This window comes from Urocitellus parryii, chromosome 8 (assembly GCF_045843805.1).
Source record: "Urocitellus parryii isolate mUroPar1 chromosome 8, mUroPar1.hap1, whole genome shotgun sequence".
Lineage (NCBI taxonomy): Eukaryota > Metazoa > Chordata > Mammalia > Rodentia > Sciuridae > Urocitellus > Urocitellus parryii.
Genome location: NC_135538.1, coordinates 127,468,939 through 127,479,415, shown reverse-complemented (window position 1 = coordinate 127,479,415; position 10,477 = coordinate 127,468,939). Strand labels below are relative to the sequence as shown.

Below are 10,477 nucleotides of genomic sequence, written 5' to 3'. Positions count from 1 at the left end.
TGACACAAGGCAGCACTGGAGTAGAATTCCTGTCCTGTTAAAACCCCGAAGCATTTTGCATAATTACCTTGCTATTTTGTGTTCAATTCGGGAGTAGAAGACTCCAAGTATGAATTCCACCTAAAGTGTCATACAGATTACATCCAAATACTTTTCCAGAGCACACCGACAACATCCAGCTCTTATTGTTACTAAGAGCATAATACAAACCTAGAAGCTTTAGCACAATGGGTCCCTTATTTACCACGTATTATTCCAGGCTGAAAGAATTAAGGATTCCCTCACCCTCTTTCCAGTACTCTGAGGAATGTCCCGCCAGTTAAGGCTCATGGAAAATGCAATCCAAATTCCTTGTGGCTGATTTAGGTTGAAGGGTCAAATGTATCTCTGGAGCTGTCGCTCCCCCTTGGTCCTGATTGGAGAAGAAATTTGTTCATGCAATTGTAAAAATTCTGCCTGATCTTTGTCCACACAGGCGATGGATCAGCCCGCACAGACCATTTAGCCCACTGACATCGGAGCAGATCTGTGAACTTTGACTCCTAGGTCCTTCTCAGTCTCTGTGCAGAAGAATGAACCTGGAATCAAACAGCGTTAGGCCGAATCTGCGTGAGCCAGGAGGAGCAGGGGGCTACAGCGCAGCAGCTCCGCTGTGATTCTTTAAATTATCTGTACAATTAAGACTGCTGAGCCGCTGGAGGCACAAAGGTTTTTAGCTTTTGGTTCAGAAATTCTAAAGCAGAGAATAATGGCTCTTCCAAGACTAGGAGAGACAACAACAAAAGGAATGATTCACGAAAATAAATTATGTAATTTACAAGTTAGATTTCATTAAAATTAAGAACGTAGGCTCTGGGAAAGGTACTTTCCAGAGAATGAGAAGACAAGTCACAGACTGGTAGAAAATATTTGCAAAACATAAAGTCCTGATAAAGGACTGATAGCTAAAAATATTCAAAGAACTCTTAAAATGAATCAATAATAAAACAAACAATTTAATTGAAAAATAGTCAATCAACAATGAAAAAATAGTCCATCAACAAACTTATCAGAATAGCCCAAATCCAGAAAACTGAGAGTAAATGCTAAGGGGGATGTGGAAGAATAGGAATTGTCATTCATTGCAAGTGGGAATTCACACTAGTACAATCTCTTGGAAGATAGTTTGTCAATTTTTTTTTTAAATTAAACATAGTCTTACCATGTAACCCAGCAATTGCATTCCTTGATATTTACCTAAAGGAGTTGTAAATTTCTGTCCACATAGAAACTTCCACACAAATGTTTAAAGCTGCTTTATTCATGGTTGCCAAAATTTGAAAGCAGTATGTGAATGGATAAAAAAACCATGGTACATCAAGACAATAAAATAGTATTGAATGCTAAAGAGAAATGAGTTTTTGAGTCCAAAAAAGACACATGGAAAATTTAAATGCATATTATTAAGTGAAAGAAGTCAATTTGAAAAGCCAGTTGACATTCTGGAAAAGCCAGAACGTGGAGACAATAAAAAGATCAGTGATTGCCAGTGCTTAGTGAGGGATGAATAGTCAGAACACAGAGGACTTTTAGAACAATGGCAATACTGTATATGATACTGCAATGATGGATACATGTCATTATACGTTCATCAAAATCAATTGATTGTTGAGAAAACTGGAAAGCCATATGTAGCAAAATGAAATTAAACCTCTGTCTCTCACCCTGCACAAAACTCAACTCAAAGTGAATCAAGGACATAGGCATTAGACCAGAGAACTTACGCCTAATAGAAAAAAAATTAGGTCCAAATCTCCACCATGTTGGCTTAGGAACCAAATTCGTCTATAGGACTTTGAAAGCACAAGAAGTAAAATCAAGAATCAATAAATGGGATGGTATCAAACTAAAAATCTTTTCAGCAAAAAAAAAAAAAAAAAAAAAACAATCAAGAATGTGAAGAGAGAGCCTACAGAATGGGAGAAAATCCTTGCCACCTGCACCTCAGATACAGCATTAATCTCCAGGATATATAATCCCTTTTCAATGTTGTCTTTTAAAAAGCCAATAAGTGAAGTAAGCCAATCCCCAAAAACCAAAGGCCAAATGTTCTGATAAGTGAATGCTGATCCATAATGGGAAGGGGGGTACATGGGAAAAATGGAGGAACTTTGATCGGGCAAAGGGGAGGAAGGGGGTATGGGGGCAGGAAAGATGGTGGAATGAGATGGACATCATTACTCTAGGTATACGTATGACTATATATGTGGTGCAACGCTACATAGCGTACAACCAGAGAAATGAACAGTTGTGCTGCAACTGTGTACAATGAATCAAAATGCATTCTGCTGTCATATATACCTAATCAAAGTAAATAAATATTTTTTTTAAAAAAAGGCAATGGGAGTGGGTAGTTTATTGAAATCTACCAAGCTGCTTACACTAAAGCTACATGTATCAAGGTACTCCCATCAGGGAAGGACTTTTTCACTGGACAATCTGAGAAGAAAATCTAGCTCTTCCATAGATGATAAAAACAGGTGTACTTCCTAAGTTCATTAAATTAGAATACTATACAATGGAGAAAATGAACTTAGTATTTTTTAAATTTACTTTTTAAAAATAGCATATTTTAGAGTACTTTAAAGTTGACAACATAACTAAGTAGAAAGTACAGAGTTCCTATATGCTTTCTCCCAAACACACAGCCACAGCCTTTATCTATTGTGCATTCAATTGGTTAATATTTTGTTGAGGATGTTTGTATTTATGTTTGTTTTCTCTTCTTGCAATATCTTTGTCTGGTTTGGGTTTTAGATAATCTGGCCTCAGAAGCATTCCCTCTGCTTCTGTCTTCTAGAAAATTGTAGAGAACTGGTATAATTTCTTTCTAAAATGTTAGAATTCATCAGTGAACTATCTGATCCTAGTTCTTTCTGTTTTGGAAGGCCATTAATTTCTTTAATAGATATAGGCCCATTCAGATTATCTATTTACTTTTTAAGGAGGGTACCAGGGATTGAATTCAGGGACACTCAACCACTGAGCCACAACCCTAGCCCTATTTTGTATTTTATTTAATGAGACAGGGTCTCACTGAATTGCTTAGTGCCTATCTGTTGCTCAAGCTGGCTTTGAACTCGTGATCCTCCTGCCTCAGCCTCCCAAACCACTGGGATTATAGGCATATACTACAGCGCCTAGCTTGTTTATTTCTTTTTGTGCAAGTCAATCGGTGTATTTTTCTCCCTTTTCCTTTTTACTGTAGAATATTTCAATATGTAAAGAGCAAAAATATTACAATGAATTCCTGCGTATCTGTTACTCACCTTTATTATCAACTGATAGTAATCTTGCTTTATAATCAGAGTTCTGATGTGTAGTTCTAGTGATGATTAGAATGAAGCAGAAGACTCGTACAACTTCAGAGACTGAGTCATGAAAGACAAGGTAATGTATTGTAGAGCAATAAAGAACTAATACATTGGTATATATTTATTTCCTATTTAGACTTTGTCAGAACTTTCTTATTGGATTTTTGTTGCTTCTATATTATCAGAACACAAATACAATTTTGCTCTTATATTGTTGAGAGCCACAGACAAGTCAAGATGGCGCCTGGCATTTTGCCAGAGGGAATGGTTTGTGAAGTAACGCCAGTGAGCCATTAAGATGATAGATTCCTTAATGACTGACTGCTGGGTCTAGATTATGTCAATTAAGTTAAGCTGTGTGTAATCATTAAGATGGTGAGGATTCCTTATTGTTTGACTGTTGTATCTAGTTTATGTTAATTAAGATAAGCTGTGTATAATCAGTTAAGTGTATATATACCTCTACTCTCCTACAATAAAGCGGCTCCCACTCCTGCTGTATCAATCTTCACAAGTTGCTCGTCACCCCCGGGGTTAGTTTGCCCAGCCAGACTGTGGCATTATATTATTTCAATCTCTCTCTCTCTCTCTCTCTCTCTCTCTCTCTCTCTCTCTCTCTCTCTCTCTCTTCTTATAGCATTGCTGCTTGACATGACTTTACCTGGGCAAGTTTTTAAGTGAGATAATGATTACATTTTTAAATGTACGAAACTTGTCATGCTAAAGAAATTTTCTACCCTCACAAACTTTCTAAGATGACAGGTATAACAATAGAAATCAATATCAACTTTAAGAAGTGACTTAAGTGAGACATAATCTGATTTCCATCTTGGCTATTGTCAGAATTAAATTAGTTATCCAAAGTGTATGAATGAAAACCACTTCATAATGGGTGATTATTTATGTATATATAGGTATGTGTGAGTATATACATAATTTATATTTATACTATAATGTAAATATTATATCTCTATGCATATATATATATATATTAACACCATAAAATTTATTTTTTGCTAGTATCTAAATAATTGAAGACTTGTTCTTATTTTTCTAAATAAGTTCAATGACAAAGTAAAATGGAGTTAATTATCACAAGTTAATTGTTGGAAAATAATATTTTTAAACAGTATAAATTTAATTTCTTAGTTTTTAAAAAATATTTTAGTTGTGATGGACACAATACCTTTATTTTTATTTATTTATTTTTTAATGTGGTGCTGAGTGTTAGCATAATTGCAGCCATCTTCCTGTTCCCCACCGTCACTTTATGAATACTGTTTTTATTCCCAAGAAAGTAGCCTGAGATAAAACCTACCAACCTGGAGACATTCTGGTCTCTTCCTTTTCCCTCATTGAGAGATTGAAGACAACTTCTGGTCCCTGAGATGGGGATGTACTGGTTTCCCTGTTCTCTCCTTGAGAAGATAAAGGGACATGCTGGTTTCCTTGTTCCCCCTCTGAGAGATAGGAAAACTGCTTGTCTCTGTTCCCAAGAAACAAACTTGCCTTCCAGAAGATCAGGAGATGCTTACTTTGTCAGTTAAGACTAAACCTGCCCCTAGTGTGGGGCCATGATTCTAGCCTATAAAAGGTAACATTCAAGGAGGAGTTGCTGTTGTTCTTCATTGCTGGCTGCTGCTGTCCCTCTCTTTGTGCAGAGCAGCATTGTCAGGCTCCTGACAATAAACCTGCTTCTTACCCTGGGTTTGTGTGTGATTAGTCCTGCACCACTTTTCTTTCACTGAGGATTGAACTCAGTGCCTTACACATGCTAGGCAAGCACTCCAACACTGAGCCACAACCCCAGCTCCCTTACAGTTTTAAAGACTGAAATCCAAGTTCAGGGTGCTAGCAGGTTTGATTTCTGGTGGATTCTTTCTCCTTGAGTTGTAGATGGCTGCCTGTATATTATATTTTATGATAAACATAGTTTCTATCCCACCTTTTCCCACCGCAACTGTCATTACCATGACCATTGATTTAGGGACTAGTATCCTTGAAGAACCATATTAACTTCTGTCCTCTGCAAGTTTGTTACTCGTAGATAATAATTTTCAGATATTTAAGGAGATGTTTTATTTTTTCCTCCAATATTGGAAAATATTGGAGGAAAATCCCTTCTATTACAAGGGATTCTTGAGGAAAATTGAATTGTTAAAGCAAGTAACAAAGTATCCTTCCACTCCTCAATATATAAATAGAGAGAAAAGAGGGCTGGAAATACAGCTGAATGACAGAGTACCTCCCTAGCATGTGTGAGGCTGGAGTTCAACTCCTCATACTTTAGGGACAAACAACAGGGAGAGCATACTGGTAAGGATGGTCACTTGTCCAAAATGTAAAAGTATCATATTCCTTTGTTCTAGTCCTTTCAAGATTGTTCTGTTCCTTCTGGTCCCTTTATTCTAAATTGCAGAAATGATTCAACTTTGGTATTTATTTGACTTAACTTTGGCAATTCACAAATTAAAAAAGTGATAAAAGTGTAAGAATTCTTTTTGTCAAAGATTCTGATTGGAAACTTGGGACATCATTAAACAAATAACTTTTGTATGTTTATAAGGAGCCTGAACTGAAAAACATGTGAAATTTGTGGAGGAAATAATATTGTATTATTTATCCTCCATTTCTTTGAACTCTTTGTCTTTAGCATTTGGCACAAGACCTGAAATGAAAGGAGACCATTAATCTTGCCAAAGACCCATATAGTCGAGATGAACTGTGTTCAACTGTTGAACTGTGTTCAATTGCTGCAACATTAAGCTAAGAAAGAGGCAAAAAAACACATACAGAAAAAGTAGTTTTCAAATCGAGGGAGGGACAGCTCTGTGACCTTAAAGGTCAGCTTCCACGCTGGAAAGAGCACTGGAAAAGAGACTATGGTGTGAGCCCATGTTTCCTTTATTTTATAGTGGAGACATTAGAGGGAGGATAAGGTTTCAAGGGTGGAGTCTTGCTTCCTGATATCTCCTGGTCAGCAGATTGATTGACAGGGAGTCACACTCATCTCAGGTACTGTGTGGGATCTGAGGCAGAGCTAGAGGCAGTGGTGCACCTGCATGATGCATTCATTCCATGACAGGGAGTTTACAGAGCCACACCTAGCCCCTCAAGAGGCTACTATGTGCAACACAATCTACACACGGTGAATGACACAGCTTGAGACACATTAAATTGTATATATGTGAGTGAAATATGATATTATAAAAAAGTAATCCAAGATTTGCAGTCATAAAAACTAGATCTTTAACTTAGTGCCATTTAAAAGTTGGTGATATAGGCAATTTCTGGAACATACTTCATTACTCTTTCCATATCTGTAGAGCAGGGTCATGTAAAAGTTTTTTTTTTTTTTTTTGTAATATCAGATGATATCATACATGTTGTATGCAATGATATCTCAACACACTCAAGTGATATTCCAATATAGTTTCTCTAGAACATCATCTAAAACAGGACTCAGTTGGCTTCTATTTCCTCTCAGGATATAGGTGAGTTAGACTTCAGTTTCATATGTTTTGGGGACTTCTCAATACAGTATACTAGGCATTGGCATGTTTTGTCTTTTGTGTAAGATTTTGGGTTCCTCAGAAAAATCTGTGACTTAAGGATTAACCACACTGCCTTTCATTAAAAAAATGTTTCAAGAATGTTGTGCAAAGAAAACATAAAATGGGCCCTTGTTACAAAATAAAATTATTTATGAGATATAGCTGGAGGCAAATGGGAAAAATTTTTTTTATATAAAAAATAAGCAAGAGTCTGCTTGGAATATAGTTTGTTCCAATCACAATGCAGAGGAATGGTTTATCAGAAACAGCTGACATAATCCTAGTTGTGCTTTACACCAACCCCAGAACCAAGTTTGAACCAGCCCTGTCCCCATACACACAAATGTGTCCTCTGCACACATTTGCATATAACACCATCTTAATTCTCTCCCTCAGTGAGGCCTGTCCTTTTTATGTTTCCTATTCTCACATTCCAGCAGCCTGATGAGCCTTTTAGACCAACTGGAGAGGCAAGTTCTGTCAGACAAATGATGTTCCTTCTCCTTCCCAAGCTTAATAACTGTCATGGGATTTCTGAGAACATGAAAAAAGACTCATATAGGCAAAGGAGGGGGAAGAAACTAGTAACAGCCTCACCTGGGTACCCATTTAATGAGTTTTCTGGGGGAAGTTCCAGCAATGTTATGCTATCTGGACTTACATAAATCTATTTAGATAAATCTAAAGAGGGGGAAATACCAGCAGTTTATGTCTGAACAGGGACTTAAACCCTGGATCCTCAGATTAAAAGTCTGATGCTCTACCAACTGAGCTACCCAGTCTCACCTTACCCCTAGTTCCCTGTTAACTTAATAAAGCTGAACTCATTTTTTCATTGTCATCTACTCCAAGGCAATATATGTATACTCTCATTCAATCATTTGGCTTCCTTGTTGTTTCTGGAAAGCCACCAATACCAGATGCTACTACATTTAAAACAAAAACTCAACCACACTGATGCCTTCTGAAGAACTTAGATATATGCAGACAACTCACAGACACCTTCAAAAGTTGACAGAGTTTGAGTAAAGAAAAGTGGGACCTTCCCACAGGACAAAACTTTTTTTATCTTCTTTCCTTAAAGTACTTAAAGATCCACATTCCAGCCCTCTTCTTCCCACTTTGCTAACCCCAACCTAGCCTCATCACTCTTACCAAGTGCTCATCACTTCCCTTTCATCTTGGGTTCACTCTACATCCTCTTGAGTAAGATCTTTCCAGTAATTCAGCTAATGCCATCCAGGTTCTGGGTGTTTGACTTTATTGGCCGTGTTTCCCATATATGCCAGATTTTGAATCAAGGGAAGATTTTGAAATGATATAAATCAGTATTCTTGTATGCAATGTGCTTTCAGTCTTCACTCAAAACTCCTATAGCGGTTGACTATCATACAAAATAGTGGCAAAAGGAGAAAAGCATGGACCATTTTCACTCAGTGTTAAAATTTGAGACACTCTCTAAGTATATAAAGTACTGGTTCATTTCATAGATCATCTTTTCCCTTGCCCTCTCCTTATTCCGCAGAGAATTCCATCTAAAAGACTATGTATCCAACAGTCAATATTCTCCCTCCTCCCCAATTCTTTCAGTTTCTGTTGCAAGGACCTAAATTTCCCCAGGCAGCTTTTAACTTGTCTTCTTTATATCTTTCTGTTTTACCTTTGTCATCTTTGGGGAAGGTTTGCAGGAAAAGGAAACTGGGGAAAAGGGGAAATCTGAAGACCTACTAAGAAAATGCCCCAGTCCAGATAATTTCCTTGGTGATGGAATGAAAAACCTATCAGAGTGGGCTGTGGAACAGCCTTGGAGAATGCTGACAGGCCAGGAAGATTCCTAAAACAAAAACAAAGAATCTCAGAGTCCAAAATCAGTTGAAGGGAAAGCTATTATTTTGTTTTTCAGAAATACATATCAGTGACTCCTAATTCACCCAATTCTTATGGATTCTTTTCAGTCTTTATGCTATTCTTATTTCAGACGCCTTCTCTATAGCCAAAAAGGAAGTCCACACTGCTCAGAAAACTAAGAGAAAATTTCCATGAGCCATTTCTTTTCCTCTTCCTCTTTTTATACACTCTTCCATGACATGCTAAATAAAACCCAATTTGAATAGGGTAGTGGTTATTCAGGTTCTTGCTTAAGAAGTCATAGATCCTGGTGGGGATGATTCCTACTTTGTCCTCTACCTTCTTTTGCTGATGCCCTGCCCTAGGATGTGCTAATCCTCAAGGAGTAGAAATGAGAGAGTGCTAAATCTAAACCACTAGACTTCCTTTTCTTGTGACTAAGGGAAATACAGGAAAGGGAATGAGAGGAAGGTGGCTGATAAAAATACTTCTTGGAGGTACCAGGAATTGAACCAGGGACCTTGTACATGCGAAGCACATGCTCTACCACTGAGCTATACCCCCTAATTGATAGATAATTCCAATCTTTCTTAAAATGTCATTACTATTATATACTGTCCAGTGAGTTCATCAGAAGAATAACTGCCTTGTAGTTTAAATAGCACATTTCTGATTCTAGGACCTTCTCACACCTTAACTTGCTTCTAGGTTCACTTACCAGTAACCATATGAAAGTGCCTTGCCTCTATCAGGCAAAGATCCAGAAAAATCTCAGGTCTCCTGCCCCGACCGGCAGGACACATCAACGTGGGCAGCGAACCTAGATGGGGAGGAATGAAGGGACAAGAGACACGAAGGGTGACAGCAAGACAAAAGTTCTGATCAAGGTGCAAACTTTTATTGTTCACACAGGGGTATTTATGGGCTGGGGATGGGGGGAGCTCTCTTATCGGCAGTTGCTAGAAGTCTTCACAAGGTGAGATAGCGCAGGATGTTTCAGGAAGACAGATGGCCGAAGGAGGTCTCAGGGAGATGGATGGCTGCAGGGTGTCTCCCAGGTGAGATGTCTCCTAGGGGGCTGTTTCTTGTAACTGTCAGGCTATTCTTTGAAGGAGAACTCCCTTTTGGTCCCTGGCACTGTCAGGCTATTCTTTGAGGGAGAACTCCCTTTTGGTCCCTGGCAGTCTCCAACACATGTCATGGCAATACTGGTTCAGAATGAAGTGCTCCTTAGTCCAGAAGTAGCCTCCAACTTTAATCCAGCTGGCAAATTGAGCTTTACACAGCATTGCATCAGATGGAGAGCCAACATTCATTTTCTAGCTGATTCTCACAGCTGATTCAGGAATCCCACATACTAAGATCATATCCTTAGTTCTGATTCCACACTCCATCTTTATCCTCATTTGAGGATTATATCCACAAAACATTTTTAAAAAATATTTATTTTTTATTTGTAGGCGGACATAATACCTTTATTTTATTTTTATAAATAAAATGGTGCTGAGGATTAAACCCAAGTGCCTCATGTGTGCTAGGTGAGCGCTCTACTATTGAGCCACAACCCTAGCCCCAAAGCATTTTTTTAACAACATCAAAACTCCATCAACTTTAAGTAATGTGACAATCCCCCCCCCCCTTTTTTTTGCCAGAATTAACAAGGCAAGGGCAGATGCAAGGTGGTGAGAAAAGTTGGAGGACCCAGCAAAAGCTGTCAAATGC

At 38.0% G+C, this 10,477-nt stretch overlaps 2 non-coding genes across 2 annotated transcripts; both read right to left on the bottom strand.

Annotated features, from left to right (window-relative positions):
* Nucleotides 1-7,616: 7,616 nt before the first annotated feature.
* Trnak-uuu (transfer RNA lysine (anticodon UUU)) lies at nucleotides 7,617-7,689 on the bottom strand. Its single transcript has one exon. It is a non-coding gene; the product is annotated as a tRNA-Lys (tRNA).
* A 1,558-nt stretch (nucleotides 7,690-9,247) lies between these two features.
* On the bottom strand, nucleotides 9,248-9,319 carry Trnaa-cgc (transfer RNA alanine (anticodon CGC)). The gene has a single exon. It is a non-coding gene; the product is annotated as a tRNA-Ala (tRNA).
* Nucleotides 9,320-10,477: the final 1,158 nt, after the last annotated feature.